Here is a 12,972-nt window from a genome sequence, read left to right on the forward strand (position 1 = left end):
ATGATACATTTGAATGAAACCAGGAATTTTTTCATAACAGTCTTAGAGATATTTTCAAATCTAAAAAGTAGGACACCTAAAGTAGGAAATAAATTTCACAGCTTATTGTTATATTAGTAAAAACTGTCAGGTTATTTTCATTTTCAGTAGAAAAAAATTGATATCTATAAAAAAATGACAAACTTCTTGATACATTTAATCTGCAGTTCAACAAACAGTATTATTGTTGTAGCTTGATAGTTAACAACTGTTGCTGTGTACCACTGAACTTACAGTAAAGAAAGTTTTTCTTATGTTTGAAGGATTGTTACCCTAATAAAAACTTGAAGGCTGGGGAAAAAAAAGGACACAGACTTACAGAACAGATGCAAAATCAGAATCTGTAACTCTTCTGTGTACAAAACACATACTTCGCAATACAGATAGTCATTACCTCAGGGTAAAGGGCTGGAAAAAAGTTTTCCAAACAAATGGACCCAAGAAGCAAGATGGTGTGGCCATTCTAATAGTTAATAAAATAGACTTTCAGTTCCGGGACTCCGCCAAAAGTAGTCTGCATAGGTGAGAGAGTGGACTACAGAAGCTAACAGCTTCTAGGACAGGCGGGAGCCACAGAGCTTCCGAGGCAGCCCCCTTTTTGGACTCCAGACATCCGGGCACCTTCCCTGCCAGAGGATAGGTGTCTGCCCTGCCTGGGAGGGCTTTGCAGGAGCACCTGGGGGAGCCATCTTGGTTCCTGGATCCCTCTGAGACTAGTCTGTGCAGGTGAGAGTGTGGACTACAGAAGCTAACAGCTTCTGTGACAGGCCGAAGCAACACAACTTCTGGGACAGGTCCTGTTTTGGGCCTTCATCTTCAACCAGGAGGGAGGTCCGAATGGCAGATATCTGTGCACCTTCCCTATAAGAGGAGAGCTGGACTGCAGAGAGTGCTCTGACTACTGAAACTCAGAGGAGAGAGCTACACTCCCAGGTCAGCTGATATAGGCTAGCAGAAACACCAGAGGAAAAATCTTTAACTAGAGACAACTATAACAACTCACTCCAGAGATTACCAGATGGAAAAAGGTAAACATAAGAATCTTACTAACAGAAACCAAGACCACTCACCATCATCAGAACACAGCACTCCCACCTCTCCCAGTCCAGGGCACCTCAACACACTCGAAAAGCTAGAACCAGATTTAAAAGCATATCTCATGATGATGGTAGAGGACATCAAGAAGGATTTTAAAAACTCACTTAAAGAAATACAGGAGAACACTGCTAAACAGGTAGAAGAACTTAAAGAGGAAGCACAAAAATCCCTTAAAGAATTGCAGGAAAACATGACCAAACAGTTGATGGAATTGAATAAAACGATCCAAGACCTAAAAAGGGAAGTAGACACAATAAAGAAAACCCAAAGTGAGGCAACTCTAAAGATAGAAACCATAGGAAAGAAATCTGGAACCATAGATGCGAGCATCAGCAACAGAACACAAGAGATGGAAGAGAGAATCTCGGGTGCAGAAGATTCCATAGAGAACATCGGCATAACAATCAAAGAAAATGGAAAATGCAAAAAGATCTTAACTCAAAACATTCAGAAAATCCAGGACACAATGAGAAGACCAAACCTATGGATAATAGGAGTAGAAGAGAATGAAGATTTTCAGCTCAAAGGGCCAGGAAATATCTTCAACAAAATTATAGAAGAAAACTTCCCAAACCTAAAGAAAGAGATGTCCATAAACATACAAGAAACCCACAGAACTCAAAATAGACTGCACCAGAAAAGAAATTCCTCCCCACACATAATAATCAGAACAACAAATGCACTAAATAAAGATAGAATATTAAAAGCAGTAAGGGAAAAAAGTCAAGTAACATATAAAGGCAAGACTATCAGAATTACACTAGATTTTTCACCAGATAATATGAAAGCCAGAAGAGCCTGGACAAATGTTATACAGACACTAAGATAACACAAATGCCAGCTCAGGCTACTATACCCAGCCAATCTTTCAATTACCTTAGATGGAGAAACGAAAGTATTTCACGACAGAAATTAATTCACACATTATCTTTCCACGAATCCCACCCTTCAAAGGATAATAACAGAGAAAAACCAATACAAGGACAGAAACCACATCCTAGAAAAAGCAAGAAGGTAATCCCTCAACAAACCTTAAAGAAGACAGTCACAAAAACAGAATGCGAATTTTCACAACAAAAAATAATAGGAAGCAACATTTACATTTCCTTAATATCTCTTAATATAAATGGGCCCAACTCCTCAATAAAAAGACATAGACTAACAGACTGGCTTACACAAACAGGACCCAACATTTTGCTGCTTACAAGAAACTCATTTCAGAGAAAAAGATAGACACTACCTCAAAGTGAAAAGCTGGAAAACAATTTTCCAAGCAAATTGTCTGAAGAAACAAGCTGGAGTAGCCATTCTAATATCTAATAAAATCGACTTCCAACCCAAGATCATCCAAAAAGACAAGGAGGGGCACTACATACTCATCAAAGGTAAAATCTTCCAAGAGGAACTCTCATTTCTGAATATCTATGCTCCAAATACAAGGGCAGCACATTCATTAAAGAAACTTTAGTAAAGCTCAAAGCACACATTGCACCTCACACAATAGTAGTTGGGGACTTCAACAAACCACTTTTACCAATGGACAGATCATGGAAACAGAAATTAAACAGGGACACAGTGAAACTAACAGAAGTTATGAAACACATGGATCTAACAGATATCTACAGAACATTTTATCCTAAAACGAAAGGATATACCTTCTTCTCAGCACCTCATGGCACCTTCTCCAAAATTGACCACATAATTGGACACAAAACAGGCCTCAACAGATACAAGAATATTGAAATTGTCCCATGCATCTTATCAGATCACCATGGACTAAGGCTGATCTTCAATAACAAAATAAATAATAGAAAGCCAACATTCATGTGGAAACTGAACAACACTCTCCTCAATGATTCCCTGGTTAAGAAAGGAATAAAGAAAGAAATTAAGGACTTTTTGGAGTTTAATGAAAATGAAGCCACAACATACCCAAACTTATGGGACACAATAAAAGCATTTCTAAGAGGAAATCTCATAGCTCTGAGTGCCTCCAAAAAGAAACTACAGAGAGCACAAATTAGCAGCTTGACAACACACCTAAATGCTCTAGAGCAAAAGGAAGGAAATTCACCCAAAACGAATAGACTGCAGGAAATAATCAAACTCAGGGGTGAAATCAACCAAGTGGAAACAAGAAGAACTATTAAAAGAATCAAACAGACAGGGAGCTGGTTCTCTGAGAAAATCAAGAAGATAGATAAACCCTTAGCCAGACTCATGAGAGAACACAGGGAAAGAACCTAATTAACAAAATCAGAAATGAAAAGGGAGACATAGCAACAGATCCTGAAGAAATCCAAAAACAATCAGATCCTTCTACAAATGCTATACTCAACAAAACTGGAGAACCTGGATGAAATGGACAAGTTTCTAGACAGATACCAGGTACCAAAATTAAATCAAGATCAGGTTAATAATCTAAACAGTCCTATATTCCCTAAAGAAATAGAAGCAGTCATTAATAGTCTCCCAACCAAAAAAAAAAAAAAAAAAAGCCCAGAACCAGATGAGTTTAGTGCAGAGTTCTATCATACCTTCAAGAAGATCTAATCCCAGTTCTTCACAAACTATTCCACAAAATAGAAACAGAAGGTATTCTACCCAACTCATTCTATGAAGCCACAACTACTCTGATACCTAAACAACAAAAAGACCCAAAAAAGACAGAGAACTTTAGACCAATTTCCCTTATGAATATCGATGCAAATATTCTCAATAAAGTGCTTGCTTACCGAATCCAAGAGTACATCAAAACAATCATCCATCCTGACAAAGTAGATTTCATCCCAAGGATGTAGGGATGGTTTTATATATGGAGATCCATCAACGTAATCCAGTATATAAACAAACTCAAAAGTCAAAAAACCACATGATCATCTCATTAGATGCAGAGAAAGCATTTGACAAAATCCAACACCCATTCATGATAAAAGTCTTGGAAAGATCAGGAATTAAAGGCTCATACTTAAACATGATAAAAGCAATCTACAGCAAACCAGTAGCCAACCTCAAAGTAAATGGTGAGAAGCTGGAAGCAATCTCACTAAAATCAGGGACTAGACAAGGCTGCCCACTTTCTCCCTACCTATTCAATATTGTACTTGAAGTCCTAGACAGACCAATTCTACAACAAAAGGTGATCAAGGGGATACAAATTGGAAAGGAAGAAGTCAAAATATCACTTTTTGCGGATGATATGATAGTATATATATATAAGTGACCCTAAAAATACCACCAGAGAACTCCTAAGCCTGATAAACAGTTTCAATGAAGTAGCTGGATATAAAATTAACTCAAACAAATCAATGGCCTTTCTGTACACAAAGGATATACAGGCTGAGAATGAAATTAGGGAAACAACACCCTTCTCAATAGTCACAAATAATATAAAATACCGTGCTGTCACTCTAACTAAGGAAGTGAAAGATCTGTATGCTAACAACTTCAAGTCTCTGAAGAAAGAAATCAAAGAACATCTCAGAAGATGGAAAGATCTCCCATGGTCATGGATTGCCAGGATCAATATAGTCAAAATGGCTATCTTGCCAAAAGCAATCTACAGATTCAATGCAATCCCCATCAAATTTCTACCTCAATTCTTCATCGAATTGCAAAGGGCAATTTGCAAATTCATCTGGAATAACAAAAAACCTAGGATAGCAAAAACTCTTCTTAAGGATGTAAGAACCTCTGGTGGAAACACCATGCCTGATCTAAAGCTGTTCTACAGAGCAATTGTGATAAAAACTGCATGGTACTGGTATAGCGACACACACATAGACCAATGGAATAGAATTGAAGTCCCAGAAATGAACTCACACACCTATTTATCTTTGACAAGGGAGCAAAAAGCATCCAGTGGAAAAAAGACAGCATTTTCAACAAATGGTGCTGGCACAACTGGTGGTTATCATGTAGAAGAATGCGAATTGATCCATTCCTATCTCCTTGTACTAAGGTCAAATCTAAGTAGATAAGGAACTACACATAAAACAAGAGACACTGAAACTTATGGAGGAGAAATTAGGGAAAAGCCTCGAAGATATGTGCCATGCTCTCTGGTCAAGTCAGCTTGACAGGGTGAGTCTTGGAAGCTACTTACGAGGCAAAAGAGTTTCACGGAAACTCACTCCTGGAGTCTGGCATTCTCTCTAACCCATACATTAATTTTCCATTCTCACGTTAGTCTAGTGTATGGATCCATGTGCTCTCTTTTAGTATTATCCTATTATAAGTTCCTTTTAAGATTAAATTCTGACCTAGCTAAAGCCTTCGCCAGTGTTCCAACAGTCCTAGAAAGTCCTTGAACAAGACCATGGGCTTGAAATTCAGGAAGAATGTTGCTATTTAGTGACATTCAAAATAGCCTCTGGTACTACACTATCACTTTGAATAAAAGCTAAGTCACTCCCCTACACAAAAAAAATTACCATCACCAAGAAAGAAGGAAGTTTCAGACTGAAGGAGAAACCAAAATAAATACTTAGAACTATAGCTGAGTTACAACCATACACACATATTTACAATGGCCTAAGGGGAAGGTGGACTATACAATAAACTAAAATAAAAACTATGACAAGGGCACAAAGCCCCTGACCCTGGCTTCTAAGATTAAGCGAATCTTAGGTGGAGCCCTTTTTGATCCCAGTTGTTAACAATGAATTCTATCCCAGGTGGTTCCTGTTAGACCTTCTGTGTTTGCATTCCTCTGTTTTATGTTAGAATCCAGTAACCTCTTTGTACCTTGTGAGTGTGTCACGAACTTCCTTATTGTCTTCTGTATAAAAAGTTTGATGCTCGATTTGACAAATTACATTCAGATTCTACACAACCTCTCCTGTGTGCATCTGTCTGTCATTCATCCGACGCTTTGCCCACCCGCGACTAGAGACACGTTCCACACAGACAAAGGGGCCCAAAGGATCTTCGACAGTTATGGGCACAGGGGAAAAATTCCATATATATATATTATGGGTTCACCTAAATTTTAGGTGCCCTTGGTTAGGCACTATATTCATGACCCCTTATCTTCAGATGTATATATATATACATTTGTGTGTGATAATCTTGTATCTGGGTACTTTGTTGATGTAGTTTATCAAATTAAGAGTTTCTGGAACCTTTAGAATCTTTTATATATACAACCATATAGTCTACACATAAGGGCATAAGGGTAATTTGATTCTCCTTTCCCTATTTCCATTATTTCTTTTACTTTTCTTATTGTTCTAGCTAAGTCTTGAAACAATATTGAACAGAAGTGGTAAGAGTGAGCATATTTTCTTTGTTCTTGATTTCAGTGTAAATTTCTTTAGCTCTACTTTTCCATTTAGCAAGATGTTTATGGATTTCATGTATACTGTCTTTATAATATTGATATATTACATTAATTCACTTATATTAAAGAATGCCTGAATCTCTGAGGTTAAACTAAAATGAGCAAAGTAGATAATCTTTTTTATGGGTTCATTGACATTTTATTATGAATTTTTATATCTGTCATTGATCACAAATTTTTTCTTTTTGTTGGATCTTTGTCATGTTATCTGTTCCATAAAAATACTTTGGAATTGTGTCTTACTTTTCTATTTTGTGAATAATTTGAGGAATTTTCTGTTAATTTTTGAAGGTCTGGTAGAGTCTTTTGATGTCTCCATCTGGACCTAGGTTCTTTTCATTTAGGAAATTTTCAATTCCAGCTTCTATCTCATTGGCTGTTACTTTCAGCTTCTATATCATTGGTTCTTTAAATTTTTCCTTCACCTTGATCTAATTTGGTGTTCATTGAGAAATAGATATTTCTTTTAGGTTTTCTAGTTCAGTGAGATATAGTTTTTAAATTCAATTTTATTTTTATTTTTTAAGTTCATGTAATTCTCTGAGTTTCCTCAGTATCTACTGGCAGGCCTCACTTTTAGTTTTTATTAATTTAAGACTTCCCTCTTTTTCTTTTGGTTCATTTGGCTAGAGGTTTGTTCACCCTGTTAATCTTTTCAAAGTATCAATTCTTAGTTTCACTTTAAAATTTCTTAATGATTATAGCTGACAATATTTAGACACTTGCGGGGATCACCTAAATTTTAGGTGCCCTTGGTTAGGCACTATATTCATGACCCCTTATCTTCAGATGTACATTACTTGGACCTTTTAGAATCTTTAACACTCTTTATCACTATATTGGACAGGTTCCAGACTGGAAGAGTGAATGTGTTGTACACTTTATCTTTTATTTAGACTTCCTTGAGTCTGGAGCTTTCTGTCCTGTGGACATCAGAGGAAACAAAGATTATAATGGAAGATGAGAAATGAGTCATGTGCCTTTGGATTCTCTGTGCTATTGTTTTCTTTTTTTTTTTTTTTCACAGTTCACGAAGGCGTTTTATTTATGCTTTACATTTAAAAAAAGAATCCCAGGATTTTCCCTCCTGTATGTTTTCGTCTTGCCTCTTCATGGTCCATGATGCCAGCCGAGGTTGTCAGCACAACGAAGCCAAACTGCCGTGAGGGGAGCAGGTTGTTCTGCCATTTCTCTAGGTCTTTGAGTTGAACATCAAATCTAGGGCTTATAACGCCACACTTGTTCAACCTTCCTGTGAGGTTCACAACGATCTTCCCAGCTCTGTAATCATCAATGATCTCGAATTCACCAATGTACCCGTGCTTCATCATCACGGTTAAGAACCGAACGATGACTTTAGAACACGGCCTGATGAGGACCTGGCGTTTGCCTCCCTTCTCAGCGTTGTTGATGCTCTTGAGAGCATCCGCCAGAACATTCATTCGCACCATGGTGGCGGCGAGGGAAGATGGCAGAAAGAGCTATTGTTTTCTTGATATGCTAGTTAGAAAGAAGTGTTTCTGGGCATATTGCCACAGAACATGAAAGCACTGTTTTCAATAGAAGACATTTTTTATTAGATATTTTCTTTATATACATTTAATAGAGGACATTATACAATAGTTCTTCAGCTAGAAAGATTAAAAGTACACTCTAAGTAATGGTCTAACCTGATCAAAAGTTATTCTTTTAGAGTCATTACAGAGTTTCCTTATGTTCTCTTTTCTCCCTGCATGGAGGCTGATTCTTGAGTTTTTCCTCATTTGGCCATATTTGTAGTCCATCTCCCTCTCACTGGAAACCAGAAGCTGGAGGACCTAATAACATATAAGTCAGTCAAATTTATCAAAGTTCTGTAAAGGATTAGAGCCAATAGAAATAATGAGTATTAAAGTAGTTTGACTTATATGACGGCATCTGTATAGTTCAGAATTGATATGTGCATTTTTGAGCAGATAAAAACCAGGTCACTGTTAGGTTCTTGAAGCTGAAGATCTTGGCAACCAGAAAAATCTTGCTAAAGGCCTGGAAGCCTATGTAGACTCACTGAGCTTCAACCCATACTGGAAGACCAAAGAACTGATTTCCAATGTCTGCAAAGATAGAAGCAGCAAGAGAGTGGATGTACTCACCATTAAGTGGCAAAGATAAGCAGGCAAAGCAGCCCTGCTTTTCTCTCAAGTTCCATTATCTAGGCCAGAGCTAGAAGGTGCTCCTCACTCCCAGTGAACATTTTCCTCTTTTGGTTAATCCATGTATAAACACTCTGACTGAACTGCACAGGGGTGTGTCTCTTAATTGATTTCAGATCCAATCAAGTTGACAACTAATTTTAACGATCACATCTTTGAGAGATAAAGTGCTTTTGTTTAGATAGTAGAAAAGATCTGAATGTATATTATGGTGGTGTGCTTGTATTATGATCTTCTGTATTAATGTCACTGAGGAATGATTAATGGTGATAATGCAAAACTGCAATCTCAGTGCTTGGGAAGCTTAAGTAGGAGGATCACAAGTTTAAAAGCAAGCCTTGGCTACATCATAAAATGCTGCCTTGAAAATAAAGTAAAACAAAAATATAAATTTCATGTACATTTTCATGATTAAACAATTAATTACTCCAAAATGTTCCTACTAGAATATCTTTCTAAAATATAAGTTCTCCTGATGATGACTTTTCAATAATAAAAAATAAAATCGCAGACACTTGTGATGTAATGTGCTGAAATATGTTTAGTGTAATGCTTCCCTGGGGATCAAACTTCCAGAAGGAGTTTCTGTTGGAAAACAGTTTTAGCATATCTAATCAGGGTTAAGTGAGTTCCTCAGAATGTAGCCTTACTCCAAGAAAACTGGCTTCTTAATAAGAAGTGAGTAGGCATAGACACTATTGAATGAGAGTAAAGAACAGCAAGAAGATAGTTATCTGAAAACCATAAAGCAATGATATAGAAATGATTGAACCAATCATGGATGCCTAGCCTCGGAACTGTGTAAAAGGAAACTTTTAAAATTGTTTAAAATTGCTGAACTGGTTTTTTTTTTTTTTTTTTTTTTTGCTCTACCAGCAACCTTATATGCAGGCATTACATCCTGTTGTTTATGCTGCTATTGTTGTTGTAGCAGTAGTTCAACAAACTTGGATAATTGTCTTCCATTGCAGTCACAATGATGTTTTTCCTGTTGCAGATTTATATGACTTTTTTTGGTCTCTGAACTGAAGTTCACTACTCCCTTTTTGAAGTCAAGACCACAATCTTTTGATATAACTATAGTTTGTTTATAGTATTCATAATCTAGTTCAGGATTTGGTACTTAGTGCTATTGAGTCATTGAGGTCATCATGCTGATTTCCACCACAAGACAGATCAGAGCAGTTCTGTATAATATGGTGGCAATAACAGTCAAGCAAGGTAAGAAGAGGCATTGAAACATTTTCCTGTACACATTCCTTCTCTGCCCAGACTCAGAAAATCCACAGGAGTCTTATTACCCTGTCTGGTGACTTAGGACAGCTGGTGCTGTTCAGTCAGGCACACTTGCAAACCCTAGAACTAGCTGTTCTGTGACTGTCCCATCACTGGTGATCAACCTACACTAACTAGAGTAAAATAAATAAGTTTGGAGACACAGAACTTCATCAAAAGACCACAATGTAAAATGTGCACACCTCAGATGCTTTCCCGCATGGTGGGTAAGAATCCACTAGAAATTTAAGATTCTTGACTTAAGAGTGGGGGAATTAGTTCTTTTTTAAATTTTTATTTTATTTTTAGTTTATTTTTATACTCCATATTCCATTCCCCACCCCCATCCACCCTCCAACTGCTCCACAGCCACAACTTCTCCCCACCCCCCACCACACCTGACCTCTAAACTCTTCTGGGGCCTCCAGTCTCTTCAGGGTTAGGTGCATGCTCTCTGAATGAACCCAGAACTGGAAGTCCTCTACTGTATATGTGTTGGAGGCCTCATATCAGCTGATGTATGCTGTCTGTTTGGTGGTCCAGTGTTTGAGAGAACTCAGTGGTCCAGATAGAGACTGCTGGTCCTCCTACAGGTTTGCACTTATCTTCAGCTTCTTTCAGTCTTCCTTAATTCAACAACAGGGGTCAGCTGCTTCTTAGCAAGTGGAGATAAGTCACGTGAATCCAATGTACTCAACTCTAAACAAAGAAACATAGGAACAGACCCAGTTCAGGCTCTGAGTTTCCCTGTTGTAAATAGAAAGAGTATAAGTAAAGTTGTCTGCTTCCTATAAGCAGGTATTAATAGAAGTTTGATTTAATTGTTTCTAAAGATAGAATAAAGTACAGATTTAGCCTGAGTCACATGGGGAATTTTTCTTGATGTTCAGAACTAGTGCAGGGGAAAAATACAGTGGCTCCAGGCAGACAGCATAATAAGTAAAAGCTGGGCTCTATCTTGGGCACAATCTCAAAGTACAGTCCCAAAGTCCCTAGAGGAGAGAATTCTCCACTCCTGGGCATTCTAATGTGCTCAGGATCTTAGGAGCACCTGAGAGTAGAAAACAATATCTGCTCCAACACCACCAGGAGTAATTGGGACCATCAGTTTCCAGGGACATAGGAACTCCCACCCTACCAGTGACTTAGGGTCCTTCTGGTCAGCACCACTCTAGCTTGGGCACAATCTTGGCAGACAGTTCCAAGTTGCCCAGAGGAGAGGAGTCTCCACTCCCGAAGTCTAACATGCCTAGTAACTTAGGATTCCATGGTCACAGGATGCCATGAGCTTGGTCACACCAGGATCTCAGCATCTCAGTTGCAGCTCAACTCCCCAGAACTCTGACACACCCAGAATCTCAGCATTACAGGATCCTGGAATCACAGAATCACAGAGAAAGCAGGACTCCGAGGAGTTCTGACCCAACTGGGATTACAAGAAGGACAGGTTCAAGTCAGATAGCAAGGGCAGGGAGCACTTGAAATAATCAGGTGGTGGGAGGCAAGCATAAGAACAGAAGGAACAGAAACTAAGGTTACTTGGCATCATCAGAAACCAATTCTCCCACCATAGCAAGTCCTGGATACACCACCACACGAGAAAAGCAAGAAATGAACTAAAGTCACTTCGCATGATGATGATGGGGGACTTTAAGAAGTACATAAATAACTCCCTTAAAGAAGTACTGAAGAACACAGGTAAACAAATAGAAACCCTTAGACAGGAAACACAAAACTCCCTTAAAGAATTACAAGTAAGCAACCAAATAGGTGAAGGAATTGAACAAAACTATGCAAAATCTAAGAATGGAAGTAGAAATGGAAGATCCTGACAGAACGCAAAAGGTCACAGAAGCCCTGAAATTGGCAAAAGAGATTTCATTGTTAGCAGAACTAGCTTCACTGATTTAGAAAAATAGAGGTGCACAATGTTCTGGCCGTTCCTTGAATCCAGGTGTGTGCCTACTGCTGCACCTCACTGCCAGATGTTTATGATATTGGTTGCTGGGATAGAGTCAGAAAATCTCCCCAGCAACCACAGTTGGGGCCAATCCAGAGGTAATACACTTTCATTAGACTCTTTCCTTGTTTCCCTCCCATACCCATTTCTTGAGAAATCAATCATTTTAGAATAGGCATTGTTTAGATCTGGAAATCCCCTATTCCCTCCTTCTCCTTTCCCCCTTGAAGATCTATAAAAACTGAGACCCCTTTCCCCTCGGGGTTGACTCCTCTACCCCTGCGTAGGATACGAGTCGTCCCCAGAGCTCTGGCTTTCCTTGAATAAAGCCTCATGTGGTTTGCATAAAGCTTGGTATCTCATGAGTTTTTGGGGGTCTGCTGTTATCCTGAGACTTGAGTGAGGGTCTCCCTTTGGAGGTCTTTCAGAAACAATAAAGAAATCACAAAGGGAGACCACTCTGGAAATAGAAAACCTAGGAAAGAGATCAGGAGTCATAGATGCAAGCATCATCAACAGAGTACAAGAGATATAGGTGAGAATCTCAGGTACCGAAGATAGCATAGAAAACATGAACATAATTGTTGTATGCCGGCCTGCGACCTACATGAACTGGGTATACCTGGGAGGCAGGCTGGGGCTGAAAGAGACTGTGATGGCAGAAAAGGAATATGAAGCCAAGACAAATGTGCTGATCAAGGCCCGAGTGTTTATTAAGAGAGTGTGCTTATAAGGGGGAAGGCCGACCCCCACCAGCCCATTCTTGGTGCCTGGAGCCAGCCCGTAGGTGATCTACAGGGAGTGTCTTCGGAACATTTCAAGGACCTTTCAGCAGGAAGCAGAGTCTTGGAGAAAAGCAAATAGAGCCATCAAGGTCAGAAGGCTCTACCCTAGGTAATCTCCTTCTTAGTGGCAGCACAGTCAAAGTCTGGATCAGCCTGCATCAAGGCTGAGGGAGGCTACACATAACAATCAAAGAAAATGCAAAATGCAAAAGGATCCTAACTCAAAACATCCATGAAATCCAAGTCACAATGAGAAGACCAGACCTAGGGATAATAGGAATA

The 12,972-nt window shown here is 38.8% G+C and overlaps 1 pseudogene; it reads right to left on the reverse strand.

Moving 5' to 3' along the window:
• Positions 1–7,504: 7,504 nt before the first annotated feature.
• On the reverse strand, positions 7,505–7,954 carry LOC110309702 (small ribosomal subunit protein uS8 pseudogene; annotated as a pseudogene).
• Between the last annotated feature and the right edge of the window lie 5,018 nt (positions 7,955–12,972).

Source organism: Mus caroli, unplaced genomic scaffold (genome assembly GCF_978045245.1).
Source record: "Mus caroli unplaced genomic scaffold, Mus_caroli_1 scaffold_12, whole genome shotgun sequence".
Taxonomy (NCBI): Eukaryota; Metazoa; Chordata; class Mammalia; order Rodentia; family Muridae; genus Mus; species Mus caroli.